The sequence below is a fragment of the Phacochoerus africanus genome, chromosome 7, assembly GCF_016906955.1.
Source record: "Phacochoerus africanus isolate WHEZ1 chromosome 7, ROS_Pafr_v1, whole genome shotgun sequence".
Taxonomy (NCBI): Eukaryota; Metazoa; Chordata; class Mammalia; order Artiodactyla; family Suidae; genus Phacochoerus; species Phacochoerus africanus.
Window position 1 is genome coordinate 6,460,825 of NC_062550.1, and position 15,344 is coordinate 6,476,168.

Genomic DNA, 15,344 nt, shown 5'->3' on the forward strand with positions numbered 1-15,344 from the left:
GGGATCAGAGTGGGTGGGCAGGTAGTAGAAACATTTTAGAATTTCAAGTGGATGGAATTTAGAAACTGATTAGACCTGGCAGATGAAGGACAGTGAGGAATGAAGCTGAGGATTCTAGCTCAACAAGCAAGTCAGTGAGGGTGGGAGCCTGGTGTAGGATGGCAGCAACAGAAAGGGGGGTTGAGGAGGAGAAGGAAGACCCTTCATTTTGTGGCTAATGTGCAGCAGGCAGAAGAAGAATGCGTTCATTCGGTATGAAAGCAGTTCAGTCAACACTCTAGGTCTATTTATTTATTTGTTTGTTTGTTTTTGATCTAAGTCATTTTAATAAAGACTTGTTGGTTTGTACTTAGCTTTTCGAGTTGATATAAAACTGGTGAACTTTCAGATCCAGGTCACAAGAACTCCACGTTCTGGAAGAGAAGTGGGAAATCATGAGCTCTATGTCATTTTTTTAAAAAAAAAAAAAATCCTTCTGGGAACCCTGAAAAGGTATCAAAGAAAGAAATTAAGTGTATTATAATTATTGCCTAAAAGACAACGAGGGGGACAAAGGGATAATTCGCTGGTTTTGGTTTCCTGATGCTTTTTTCAAGATACTGACGTGGACAACACGGTGGAATTCCAGATTGCATTTGATGACAGTGAGGAAGGGCTGATAGCAAACATTACTGTTGTGGGCCCGGAAAAAGCTCTGTGGTGCGCAGCAGCACCCCTCTTCTCCGAGTTCCAACATACAGCTTAAGGTCTGTGTATGGAATTGAGACTAGGCAGAGTGTCTGCACTTTACCGGGCAGGAACATGGGCCCTGAGATTAGGGTTGTCACCGCAGACAGGCACTTGTCTGATGAGGGCCTGAGGCAGCTCCACTCACAGAAATCGGCAGGGAAGGTGGGAGAGGGCAGAAGAGAGGGCCTGGCAGACTGGCTGCGGGGCCTGGAGGGGCTCCCGGGCACTGTCCCTGGTTGGGGTTCCAGCTTTACTCCCAAGTTGTGCAAAGACAAAATACCTTTTATAAAGGTGGTACCTATTTAAATAAAGATAAATAATAACAGTAGTATTCCTATCGATAGACTAATTGAACTGTCAGTAAAAGTCACAATCCCGATAACCCAGCAGAGTTGCCTCTTTTCTAGATTTTGTCCATGGGCTTATTTTACTACATATAATAATGATTGCTGACATGTGTTGCACGCTTTCTAAGCAGTGTACATAAATTGTCCCCTTTAAACCTCAAAACAAACTTGACGTGGGTCCCATCATGCTCCTACAGGAGACTGAGGTCCAGGATTCAGACCCAGAGAGTTTGCCCCGTTACACCGGATGTAGGTCTCCGTGCTGCCTTTTTCACGTAATTTTGACATTTTAATTTTCACATTAATCTGTGTTTTTTGTTTTAAGGAGTAATGTAATTTATCCAAGTATTCCTGTACTATTGGGCATTGAGGTTTCCAGTTAGTTTACTATCTGCTATGCAAGAGTAAACATTTTAATTCATGGAGTTTTATTTGGGAGAAATTCTCCAGAGGTTGAACTGCTAAATCAAAAAATGTGAACGTTTCGTGGTATTTGATAGGCTCATACCAAACTGTGATCATCCACAAATACACCTGAGTCGACATTCACTACAGTCTCAATGACGTTGGATATATTTTTAAAAATTTTTTTAGTTTTTTGTCTTTTTAGGGTCACACCTGTGGCATATGGAGGTTCCCAGGCTAGGGGTCTAATCAGAGCTGTAGCCTTCGGCCTACACCACAGCCAGAGCAACTTGGGATCCGAGCTGTGTCTGTGACCTACACCACAGCTCACGGCAACACCAGATCCTTAACCCACTGAGTGAGGCCAGGGATCGAACCCGCATCCTCATGGTTCCTAGTCAGATTCGTTAACCACTGAGCCACAACAGGAACTCTGAATATCTCACAACGGGATATTCTTTGTTAAATTTTTGCTTCTTTTTAATTTTATTTTTTGTATTGTTGATATTGCTGTTGTTTCCTACTTTGAAACTTTGTGTCTATTGATCATTAATTTGGAATTTCAATGTTTCTCCTCAACTTGTTGTCATTTTTCTGTGCATATTTTTCTAGTGCGAATAACTTTAGTTATCTGAAAAATTCAGATGTGTGAAAGTCCTTTTTTTAGGAGTGCCACCTAAATGAGGCATCAGGAGAGCTCTTAGGTAGTTTTCTCATCTATAAATAGGATGATGACAGAGGACTGTTGAGGTAAGATTAACTTTGCTGGAGATCAGGTAGCTTCCTTGGTGGGTTTTGAGTTGTGGTTTTTAGACAAAATAAGGACTACAGGTTGGTGTCCCAAAGGTGTCCTCCCGTGTCGTTTTAGTAAAGATGTGATCCTGTCATTAAGCTGGTTGAGTAGAAATCAAACTGAAAAGAAAATTCAGCCCTATGTGACCCTGTCCTGTTAGGTCCGGGACAGCGGACTGTGTGGGCTTGACAGACACTTGATTTGAGTATGTCAGCAGCATACTGCTGTCAAGTAAGAACCGAACTGAAGAACTGCCGCATAAGCAAATGTATAAGACCAAGGTCAACAAAATAACTGAACCAGTGACTGAATAGGAAACCAAGGAAGGAGAGGGAGAAGGTCAGGTTCGGTGGGAAAGTCAAGAGGCGAATCGTGTCCATGTTAGAGGCCTCCCGTTTGGACATCCGAGTGACCATTTCCAAATTAAAGCATTTCTTTTCTTTTTTTTTTTTTTTAATTTTACTGGAATAGGGTTGACTTACAAGTTGCGTTAACTTCAGGCATACAGCAAAGTCAGTCAGTTATGCATATTTGTATATCCACTCTTTTTCGGATTCTTTCCCCATATGTTATTACATAGTATTGAGCAAATTTCCCTGTGCCATACAGTATGTCCTTATTATCTGCCTATTTTATATATAGTAGTGTGTATATGTCAGTCCCAACCCCCTAATTTATACCCCCTCCACACATTTCCCCTTTGATAGACATAAATTTGGTTTTGAAATCTTTGAGTCAGCTTCTGTGGTTTTTCTTTAAGTCCTATTGTATCATTCTATTAGATTCCACATATTAGTGATCTCATATGATATTTATCTTTCTCTGACTACTTCACTTAGTATGATAATTTCTAGGTCCATCCATGCTGCTGAAAAAGGCATTTCTTTCTTTTTAATGGCTGAGTAATATTTCGTTGTATATGTATACCACATCATCTTTATCCATTCTTATGTTGATGGACATTTGGGTTGTTTCCATGTCTTGGCTATTGTGAATAGTGCTGCAATGGACATACGGGTGCATGTGTCTTTTTCAAGGAAAGTTTTGTCCGGATATATATGCCCAAGAGTGGGATTGCTGAGTCATATAGTAGTCCTATTTTTAGTTTTTTAAGGAACCTCCATATTGGTTGCACCAGCTTACATTCCCACAACAGGGTAATAGGGTTCCTTTTTCTCCACACCCTCTCCAGCATTTATTGTTTGTAGACTTTTTGATGATGGCCATTCTGACTGGTGTGAGGTGGTACCTCACTGTAGTTTTGATTTGCATTTCTCCAATAATTAGTGGTGTTGAGCATCTTTTCATGTGTTTTTTGGCCATCTGTATGTCTTCTAAATTAAGGAACTTCAGATGGATAGTTTCTTGCAGCTAAGAGCAGATGTAGTTTGGCTTACTTAGATCAGCATGTTGTGTAAGTGCCACGAGGGCGTGGGGTCTGTGTAAGCACTGAGAAGCTGCACCTGACTTGGGCAAGGGGAAAGGCAAGTCAGGAAGGCTGTAGAGGCTTGAGCTACCCAGAGTCATGGTGCACCCGGACCTGCCAAAAGTTCAGAGGGATGGGGAATCTGACAAGCAAGTGGCAGGAGAAGTAGGTACACATGTCAAGATCCACGTCTTCCTGCTTTCCCAGGCCCTTCCATTGTGCCCTTGAAACTCACAGTCCGTCAGGAGCACACTCTTAATTCTCTACTCTGAGCAGCCCCTTCCTGGCTTTCTTAGTGTCACTGCCTCTGTCCCCTCATCCCTCACAGGTGGACAGTGTTTGCACACTCACAGTGGGCCAGCTACTCTCCAAGAGACCTGCTCCTCTGCTGTGACATGAGGCCCCGGGGCGGGGGGTGGGGGTGGGGGTGGGGTGTAGGCTGAGCATCCACTGTAGGGACTGAAGAACAATTGCAGAGGTTGTGGGTGGCATCTTTTATACATTGCTGCTGCTGCCTCCCGGCAGGCGAGGCTGTGCAGAGCTCCAGGCCTTTTCCTCATTAAAGCCAGTTGCATCCAGGGATGCTGCCCCTCAGGCAGGGGGATTCCGTTCTCCGGTGACCATTCACCCCACCCCCACTTTGGAAAAAAGAGAGTTACATTTAAGGTTAATATGCCAGCATGAGCTCATTGCTCAGCTCCTTGAGACTCCATTCAAAACCTTCCCAGTTAATTCTCAGAAGCCCAGGAAACATCCAGCCACACATACACACATGCTGAGGCCACCAGCAAACACCAGTTGTTGCCTTTACCTCCTTAATTTGACTTAGGAATTCTGAGACCCCATCCTCTGTTGCTTCTTTGTAATCTCACTCATGAAAGAAAGCCCATATGTATTGACGGAACCACCTTTCATCGCATTAACACGGTGCACTGATCAGGCTGCCCAGAGAACAAGGACCGGAAGGAGTGCAAAAGAGGCTCCTGGATTTTCCCAACAGACAGTCTTTGTTGGGAAGACAATCAAAGAGATTGTTGAGAAGAGTAATGACCATAGAACCTCGTAGATCTCATCTTATCCTTCATCCAAGTTTTCATAGAGATCGGCCTCTTAGAGAATTGCAACAGTGGACAAGTCAGTTTAGCCTCTCTCAGCCTAACTTCTTAACCTGTGAGTGGTGAGAAACACTTGGGGTGTCGCATGTTCGGTCTTTCTGGGTGACGGCCCTGCAGGTGATGCCAGGACAGGAGACGGACTAAAATCAACTCTGAAAACTCACGTGTTTAGCTAGTCAACTCACTTTGGTACTAAAGTTTGCATTCTAGGTTTGGACCCAGATTTTCCTTCCAGTGCAAGGTTTCTGCGAAGGAAAGGCATGTAAGGAGTCTCACACACTCTCACTTCATTAAGTGGCCTCAAAAAGCCCACTGACTTTAGGGTGTGGGGACCAGTGACCCTATGGATATTTGCATTGGCAGTAGCTTAAATATGCCAAGATACCCTTGGTTTATTATTATTATTACTACTATTAAAATATAGTTGATTTACAGTGTTGTGCCAATTTCTGTTGTACAGCAAAGCGACTCATTTTTTTAAAGTTCCTTTCTGCTAGAACTCTGCCCCTGTGTAAAAGTGTCTGTCCCTTTTCAGGCTGTCTCTGCCCTTGAAGAACTTGCGGCTTTGCCTGACAAGATCTCCGCTAGGATAGTCATTCATTTGTTCCGTTGGGGAGGTGGGGCATGGGTTGGGTGGAAGCACATCTGCCCTCTTAAGAACAGATAAAACAAATGCAAGTGGGGAGAGAGGCAGTGAAAATAAGGAAAAAGCTTTCCGAGAATCTGGAACTTTCTTGGAGATTGGAGTTCCAGTGTAAGCTGCTCAGATTTGAGATGCTGTTAAAGGAAGCCTGTTCAGTCAGTTCATCACTTCTGCCACTGAAATTGTAAACCCTTGAATATGCCCACCGTGCGAAGGAGCGGCTTTCTGGATGCATAGACCCAGCTCCTGGGGAGCAGGATTATTACAGAGAGTCATTTTGCTGGCAAGTAATGTCTTTAAAAAGATGCCTTTTTAGATTCAGAAAGCACAAAGGGCAATCACTTTCTTATAAGCCAATCCACTGTTTGAGCAGAGGGTAAAAAATAAGCAAGTACGCAGTCTTGTGCAACTTAAAATTCAGTGTTTTAAACTCTGTCTCTAAGCATTTCTCTGAGAGAAAAGGCCCTTCGATTTCTTCTTAGAGGGTAGCCTCCGGGCTCCTCCTCCTGCTGGGCTGGCCTTTCTCAGGTTCCCGGCTGCTATTCAGTGCTAATTACTGCCTTAAACCTCCTTTCTAACTTCTTAAAGGGCACACATCCCTTTCTGCCTAACATGTAGAAACTCCCCTTAGACAAAATACATAATGTTCTCAACAGAGTTACCGCTTTCCTCTCCAACTGTACAAGAAATCCTCTGATTAGAATTATTTTAATGTAGTATATGTACCTGTGGTTTAGATAAAACGTGAAGTGTGTTTCAGGAAAAAAAATCAACGTCTGGTTAAGCCAAAGAAGCATTATTAGTGAGGCTTGTGTTGACATTCTCCTAAGTGGAGTAGTTATGAAGCACGTGGATTAACATAACAATATGCAGTTCAAGAGAAAAATGATTAAACCAAGTCTTCTTTTGTAAATGCTTTAATGTTCTAGAAGAGGGGAATGAGGGCTGGTTTTAACTTAAATTGTAGCAAGTGGATGCGTTTTATTTGGGAAATTGCTTTGTTTTGCCTCTGTAAATGTGTTACTGCTGAACCTGAAGACTATAAACCCAAGGGAATTAGAGGTAGAGATTATAGAACATTTAAAACCCACAGTGAATGTCCCCTGTCTGTGTCCACCACATCCACATTGGAAGTTCATTCCATATGTGAGTTAAAACCTTTAACTTTGTAGGCATCTTGGTAGAAATAATTACTAGTACCTAGTAGTACTGGTACATGTTTAGGGAATGTTATCATCAGTTAAAAAAAAAAAAAAAAGAGTGATTAGATACTGTGTCTGACCTGTAAAAAATGTTATAATAGATAAATGTTTAAAGCGAATGCACATAAGTGGCAGCATTGCTGGGTGTCAGCGCTCGTAGCAGATTTTTGTAAAGCAGCTCCTCTGGGAGGTCTGCCCTGCTGTATCTCCTGCTTCCTGTAGCCTTGCACATAAGCCTAAAGGGCTCTGCTGTCCTGAGGCCATCCCAGGACCACTGCTGGGACGCTTTTTGTTGTTGTTGTTGTTTCTTTTTAGGTCTGCACCCAAGGCATATGGAAGTTCCCAGGCCAGGGGTCAAATCAGAGCTGTAGCTGCCAGCCTACACCACAGCCATAGCAACTCAGGGGTCCAAACTGCATCTGCGACCCACACCACAGCTCACAGCAACACTGGATCCTTAACCCGCTGAGCAAGGCCAGGGATCGAACCCAAGTTGTTAAGGATACTTAGGCGGGTTCACTACTGCTGAGCCATGGCAGGAACTCCTAGGGACTTTTTCTTCAATTCTGTTTTTATACAGAAGGAATGCCCTCTGTGTCATTTTAAAAAATACTCTTTTCCTGCATTGTCAAGCACGTTTGGTGTTGATTGGGGGAGGGGTTTTGTTTGTTTTCCTCAATTTTCTTAAAAGATTCTCCAGCCTCCCCTCTTTTCTCATCTGGGTATTATCCCCAGTTTAGTGTTGAGAACAACTGAGGCTTAAATTAACTAGCTGGCCCGAGCTCGGCCACTGAGTGGAGGCAGGGCCGGGCTGGTCTCCTGTGGGCCAGCCCTGCCAAGGCTCCCTGGACAGCTCGGCCACAATGAAGAATTCAGGTCCTCCTCTCCACCCCAGCTGTTGCTCCGTTTTTCTCTTCATATCTTTGTCTCTTTTTAGGCTGCCTGTATTTGAGGCAGGAACCAAGAAAAAGATACCCCATTGAATAAAAGGAAGGGAAATCCAGGAGATGGAATAACCAACTAGAACATGTCTTTACCTGGATTTTTTTTTCTCCCTCTACTTTGGGATAAACAAGAAAATGATGAGGAGTTCCCAGTGTGGCACAGTAGGTTAAGAATCCAACCGCAGCAGCTAAGGTCAGCTGCACCTCAGAGGTGCAGGTTTGATCCCTGGCCCAGCGTGGTGGGATAAAGGATCTGTCATTACTGCCCCTGGGTGTAGGTCACAGCTGTGGCTCAGATTCAGTCCCTGGCCCAGGAACCCCCATATGCCACAGATGTGGCCGTTAAAAGAAGAAGAAAAGGCAAAGAAAATGATAAGGAAAAGAGCTTGCTAGCAGAGATTTTTTTTATTTTTTTTTCTTTTTTCTGCTGCCCCTGAGGCACATGGAAGTTCCCCGGATTAAATGCAAGAAGTCAGAGCTGCAGCCTATACCACAGCTGCAGTAACGTTCAAGTGCACCAGGACTGGGATCGAACCAGCCCCTCCACAAAGACAGGCCAGATCATTAACTCACTGCACCACAATGGGAACTCCCCAGAGATTTTTTTTTTTATTATTTTTTTTTTGTCTTTTGTCTTTTGTTGTTGTTGTTGTTGTTGCTATTTCTTGGGCCGCTCCCACGGCATATGGAGGCTCCCAGGCTAGGGATTGAATCGGAGCTGTAGCCACCGGCCTCCACCAGGGCCACAGCAACGCAGGATCCGAGCCGTGTCTGCAACCTACACCACAGCTCACGGCAACGCCGGATCGTTAACCCACTGAGCAAGGGCAGGGACCGAACCCGCCACCTCATGGTTCTAGTCGGATTCGTTAACCACTGCGCCACGACGGGAACTCCTTATTTTTTATCTTTAAAAAATTTTTTTTATTTTTAATGATTTTTTTTCCATTATAGCTGGTTTACAGTGTTCTGTCAGTTTTCTACTGTACAGCAAGGTGACCCAGTCACACATACATATATACATTCTTTTTTCTCATGTTATGATGCTCTATCATAAGTGACTAGACATAGTTCCCAGTGCTATACAGCAGGATCTCCTTGCTTATCCATCCCAAAGGCAATAGTTGGCATCTGTTAACCCCAGATTGCCAGTCCATCCTGTTCCCTCCCCCTCTCCCTTGGCAACCACAAGTATGCTCTCCCCATGTCCATGATTTCCTTTTCTGTGGAAAGGTTCATTTGTGCTATATATTAGATTCCAGATATAAGCGATATCCTATGGTGTTTATCTTTCTTATTCTGACTTCACTCAGTATGAGAATCTCTAGTTCCATCCATGTTGCTGCAAATGGCATTATTCTTTTTATGGCTGAGTAGCCTTCCATTGTGTATATATACCACGTCTTCTTAATCCATTCACCTGTCAATGTACATTTAGATTGTTTCCATGTCTTGACTGTTGTGAATAGTGATGCAATGAACATACAGATGCATGTGTCTTTTTTCAAGGAAAGTTTTGTCGGGATATATATGCCAAGTGGGATTTGTAGTTTTATATATAGTTTTCTAAGGTACCTCCATACTGTTTTCCATAGTGGTTGTACCAATTTATATTCCCACCAGTAGTGCCAGGAGGGTTCCCTTTTCTCCACACTCCCTCCAGCATTTGTTATTCGTGGGCTTATTAATGATGACCAGGCTGGTGTGAGGTGGTACCTTATAGTAGTTTTGATTTGCATTTTTCTAGAAATCAGTGATGTTGAACATTTTTCTATGTGCCTGTTGGCCATCTGTATATCTTCTTTGGAGAAATGTGTCTATTCAGGTCTTTTGCCCATTTTTCATTTGGGTTGTTAGAGATTTATTTTTTTAAAGCAAGTTCTGGAGTTCTTGCTGTGGCTCAGTGATTAACAAACCCAACTAATAACCTTGAGGTCACGGGTTCGATCCCTGGCCTCGCTCAGTGGGTTAAGGATCCAGCGTTGCCATGAGCTATGGTGTAGGTCACAGATGAGGCTCAGATCTGACGTTGCCGTGGGTGCGGTGTAGGCCAGCGGCTACATCTCTGATTCAACGCCTAGCCTGGGAACCTCCCTCCATATGTCAAGGGTGCAGACCTAAAAAAGGACCCAAAAAAAGCAAGCTGTAAGTTATGTCTTGGGGTCACTTTGATTTAAACAAAAGCATAGTCTCTACCTAATATCTTATGAGAATTCTTAATAATAGAATCATCATTCTGAAGCAATAGAGAATAATCAGTTTAATTCAAAGTAGTATAGACTCGTGTGCTCCAGAAAGGGTTTCTAGTTTTATCATTAGTTGCTAAGAAAATGTCATTTGAAGTTTAACCCTTCCCTCATCATTCTTGTTGAGATTTTGCTTGAAGTCCAAAACATTCTATTTTTAAGAATTTTGGGAGTTCCCATTGTGGCTCAATGGTAACAAACCTGACTAGTATCCATGAGGACACATGTTCAATCCCTGGCATTGCTCAGTGGGTTAAGGATCCAGCATTGCTGTGAGCTGTGGTGTAGGTCGCACGTGTGGCTTGGTTCCCAAGTTGCTATGACTGTGGTGTGTAGGCCGGCAGCCACAGCTCCGATTTGACCCCTAGCCTGGAGACCTCCATATGCCTCACATGTGGCCCTAAGAAGCAAAAAAAAAAAAAGGAGTTTTGAGGATTTTTTTTTTCCAAGAGTAGCTTTTAGAGCAGGGACCTCTCATCAGAATCCTGCTGCACAGATGCTGGAAGGCCTCAGGAGACATGTCTCAGACCCCCTCGGCTGTAGCCTATCACCAATTCCTATTGGTTTTATCTCCACGTCTCTAAATGCAGCCTCTGGTGTGCCTTGCCACCCCACTCCCCATACCTAAACTCTTCCATGACATCCCTAACCCAGCAACAGGCCAGTGCGGTCCCACATTTCTGCTCAGCTCCCTGCCCCTTCAGAATCCTGCCCACAAGTAGGGGTGCTTGTTCCTATCAGGCAGTTTGTTCCTTCTGCCCTGACGTCTGAATTCTTTCCCGACCTCCTTCACTAGGTCAGAGGGGCTACCTCTAAGCTCTGAAGTACTGTTTACATCATAATACATCACAGTTTTGGTACTTGCAAATCATTCCATAAGTTCTCTGAGGGCAGGAAGCCTTTTGATCTTTGAGATCTGCCCAGTTGCCTCACATATAAACAGGTAAAGTTTGTTGATTGGATGAAAAGGAAAGATTATTACATTTCTGAAGTTGATACCATTTAAGAGAATTTAAATATCAAAGCAAAGGCCACTGAATTAAAGGCCCCTTGATCATTCAGTCTCTCACAACCTTTAGAGATACCAGGGTGTTAGAAAGATGAGGTCTAGAGAAAACTTGAGCTGATAAAGACCATACTGATTGAATTCTTACTAATTTTCTTCCAGGCTATGTTCCCAGTTCCTAAATTTTGCTGTTTTATCCTGTAGATTCAGCATGTTAGTAAATTAAGTAAATTCAAAGTCCTAAGTAGTTCCCCTTGTGGCCAGCAGAAACAAGCCCAACTAGTATCCATGAGGATGCAGGTTCGATCCCTGGCCTCACTCGGTTAAGGATCCGGCATTGCCATGAGCAGTGTTGTAGGTCGAAGACACGGCTCGGATCCTGAGTCGCTGTGGTGTAGGCAAGCAGCTACAACTCCAATTCGACCCCTAGCCCTGGGAACTTCCATATGCCACAGATGAGGCCCTAAAAAGAAAAGAAAAGAAAAAAAAAAGTCCTAAGAACAGCTTGTTAGGAAGTCAAAATCCTTTCTGCTTTTTCAGGAAGATAACTTGTATTTCCCAGTTCTGTAAAGAAACCCCAGCTTTTTAGCTGGTGGTTATTAACCTTCACATCTGATGGAAGTAGCACAGATGCGCCTTACTTCCAACACGCCTTACTTCAACACACGTGAGGTGTGAAAATCTGGATTTGTAAAATAACACAACAAAGAGATGCATGTGATAGAATCTTCTAGAGAAGACACCCTTCTCCAGCTGCATCTTAGACCTAGATAGGGAAGGTATGTTTAAAAGGAAAAGGAAGCTCTTGCTTGTGGCCAGAAATTCACACATACCTGTTCCACATTTTCCCAGCTCTGCCAGCAACACCTTTTTAACTCATGTTGAAGAGCAGCCTCCTTAGTTTTTCTCCGTGCTCTCAAATGCATCAGGCATTGCATTCATTCCATCAGCCCTCATTTACAGTCCCTGCAGCGTGCCAGGCCCCGGGGGCACAAGAATGAGTCTCAAAGTTTAGGGAGGTGGACAGACATGAAAAAGTTAATACTGTAAGCATGAGCAGAAATGTGTGCAATGCTGGGTATAAGCCATCTTGGGCACAGAGGTGGCAACGTGTGTGATCGTTAAGGCTCCCACAGAACTGATTATCGTCAGCACTGATAATACCCTCACCCAGATGCCTCTGTGCTGAGGCTGCTCGGAGATGCTCATTAAACAAAGAAGTGATTCAGGCCACCGTTACATCTCATAGGGAAGACCTCTCTGTGAATGAAGAGGCATGCAGAATTCTCCTCAGTGCTTCTGCCAGGTATGGATTGAACCGTTTTTAGGGGATTCGGCTCCTGCAACTTCCATCTCCAGTCAACAAGCCCTGCCTCTGGGGTAGTGACAAGGGCTGGTGGAAGGATCAGGATGGTTGTTTGGCCGCTTTCTTTTGTTTAAACATGTCCAGAAGGTAAAAATTTTATAATTTATTTCCCAAGATTTATAGTATCAAGAAATGCAGTTGCTTAAAAATAACCTTTATTCCCTCCTAAAAAAATGAAAGATTCACTATTGAAATGATTGGGTCGTTGCTTATTTGAAAAGTACTTTGTTTTAGAAACCATGATTGAAAAGTCCCTCTGTGTCTCACTTGTATAGGAAGCACTATCATGGACTTACCTCTCCTAGGAGTGAATGCCATTGAACTTCTCACAACAGTGGCATCAACAAGAGCACTTAGCTGTGCACACTGACTTTATCATATTATTTACGCTGTGGGAGAATGGTAGTGTCAATAGTTTCTTCAGGTAAAAAGTGAAGAGTAAAAGTCAAATTGGAAACAGTGCTAGCCTGGGTATTGAGTTTTAGGATAGAAGAGGAGAATAGAAACAGAAGGTATTATAGAGATAAGTTCTTACATTCTGTCTTTGGCACCTGGCTGTCACGTAGGAATTACTTTCCAGATGTTGTTCGGTTGAGTGAGTGAAGGGGACGGACGGAGACATGGTGTAGTGTAAAGAATGGTCGTCTTGGATACAAAGGAAACAGAGTTTTCTTTGTTCTTGTGCTTGTAGTGATGTGATCTTCAGCATGTTAGTTTGCTTCTAGCCTGTGCCTTTTTTTTTTTTTTTAATTTTTATTTTTTACATTATAGCTGGTTTACAGTGTTCTGTCAATTTTCTACTGTACAGCAAGGTGTAGCCTGTTTTTTAAACCAGAATTTTAAAAGGCCGTGAGGAGTTGCTGCAGCTATGGCACAGATTGCAGCTGTAGCTCGGATTTGGTCCCTGGCCCAGGAACTTCATATGCCATGGGTAAAGCCAAAATTAAAAATAAAATAATAAAATAAAAAGGCCTTGAAGGCAGACCCAGTGTCCCTTCTAGTTCCAGTGTCACTGATCTGATGCCAGAATATGTCTAATAAAAAGTGAGTGACATTGTGTTTCCTCGAGAGAGAATTTGTTATTTTGAGGAATATAAAAGGGAAATGAACAGTCACTTCTCTTATTGTGGGATTCTCAGGAAATCCTCACTTAGTAGTTTTCTATCACTGCTGTAACAAATCACCATAAACTCAGTGGCTTAAAACACAAACTTGTTATCTTACAGTTCTGTGGGTGACAAGTCCCACACAGGTCTCATTCGGTTCAGATTAAGGTGTCAAGGCATTGGTTTTTTTCCTCTTGTCTTTTCTGACTTCTAAAGGCTGCCCACGGTCTTGGCTTACGGCCCCTCCTCTGCCTTCAAAACCAGCCGTGTTGTATCTCTCTGACCCCGCTTTCACTGTCACGTCTACCTGCAACTCTGATAGCTCTGGGAAAGGTTCTTCACTTCTAAGGACCCTGTGAAGAGATTGGGGCCACCTGGGTGATCCAGCATGCTCTCTCCGTCTCAGGGTCCTTGGCTTAATCACGTCTGCAGAGTCCCATTGCCATGAGGCAAAGCTTCTAAGGATAAGGTTAAGTATCTTTAACATCGTTGGAGGTCACCTCTCCCTGTCACACCCCATGGTCTGCATTAGTCTGCAGGAGACAAAAGTTTAGTGCAGAAGGCACTAAATGACTCCTAGGAAGCCTGAAATCTTACCTCAGCCAGTCATTGCATCTCTCTGGATCTTTGTTTTCCCCATCTAAAAAGTTAGGGAGATGGAGTTCCCTGGTGGGCCAGCAGTTAAGTACTCAGAGTTGTCATTGCTGTGGCTCAAGTTCAGCCCCTGACCCAGGAACGTCCACATGCTGTGGCCGGTAAATAAATAATAAAAATAAAAAGTTGGGAGTTCCCATTGGCTCAGGGGCTTGACAGTGGCAAGGATGCAAGTTCAATCCCTGGCCCGGTGCATTGGGTTAAGGATCAGGTGTTGCTGCAGCTTGCTGTAGGTTACAAGTCAGGCTCGGATTTGGTCCCTGGCCTGGGAACTTGCATAGGTTGTGAGGTGGCCAAAAAAAAAAAATTTTTTTTTTTAATTAAAAAAATAAAAAGTTGGGGAGTTGAAATTGGATTAGTGGTTCTCAAACTGTATTGGGCATCAGAATTGCTTGAAGATTTGTTACACATTGAGATGGGGCTTGAAAATTTGGATTTTTTTTTTAATTATTTTTTTATTGTGAAATAAGACAACATCAAATTTACCATTTTATAACCCTTTTAAGTACCTAGTTCGGTGGTATTAAATACCTTCCCAGTGTTGTGCTGTCATCGCCATCATCCATCCCCCATAGCTTTTTTCATCTTATGGAACTGAAACTCTATACCCATTAAACAAGACTCCACACCTTCACCCCAGATCACGGCAACTACCATTATGTTATGATTTATAGTATAACTTACATGCCTCGTATAAGTTGAGTTATATGTAGTATTTGTCTTTGGCTGACTGGCTTATTTCACTTTAGCACAGTGTCATGAGTCCTCTATGTTGTAGCATGTGTCAGAATTTCCTTCCTTTTAAAGACTGAATAGTATTCCATTGTACGCATATACTACGTTTTACTTATCCATTCATCCATCGGTGGACACTGTGTTGCTTTCACAGTTTAGCTGTTGTGAATAATGCTGCTGTAAACGTGGATATACAAATACTTTTCAGAGTCTGCTTTCATTTTGGTGGGATATATACTCAAAAGTGAAATTGCTGGATTACATGGAAATTCTATTTCTAACCTTTTGAGAAACTGCCATACTGTTTTCCATGGCGTTTGTGCCTTTTTTCATTCCCACCGCTGTGCCCAAGCGTTCCAATTCCTCCACATCCCCGCCAACACTTGTTTTCTGTTTGGTAGTAGTTATTCTAATGGGTATGAAGTGGTGTCTTATCTTTTTATGTGACTTGGCCATTGGTATATCTCCTTTGGAGAAATGTCTATTCAAGTCTTTGCCCATTTTTGAAATGGGCTGGGGTTTATTTTGTTTTGTTTCTTGGTTCTTTTTTTTTTTTTTTCCTTCAGTTATGGTTTTGGGGGTTTTTGTTTATTTATTTTTTGGTAGAGTTTTAGGAGTTCTCTATAT

The 15,344-nt window shown here is 43.0% G+C and overlaps 1 protein-coding gene across 7 annotated transcripts in view; it reads left to right on the forward strand.

Annotated features, from left to right (window-relative positions):
* Positions 1–15,344, forward strand: part of TCF20 (transcription factor 20) — a 93,209-nt gene that overhangs the window by 56,773 nt on the left and 21,092 nt on the right. The gene's annotated exons all lie outside the window — the stretch shown is intronic.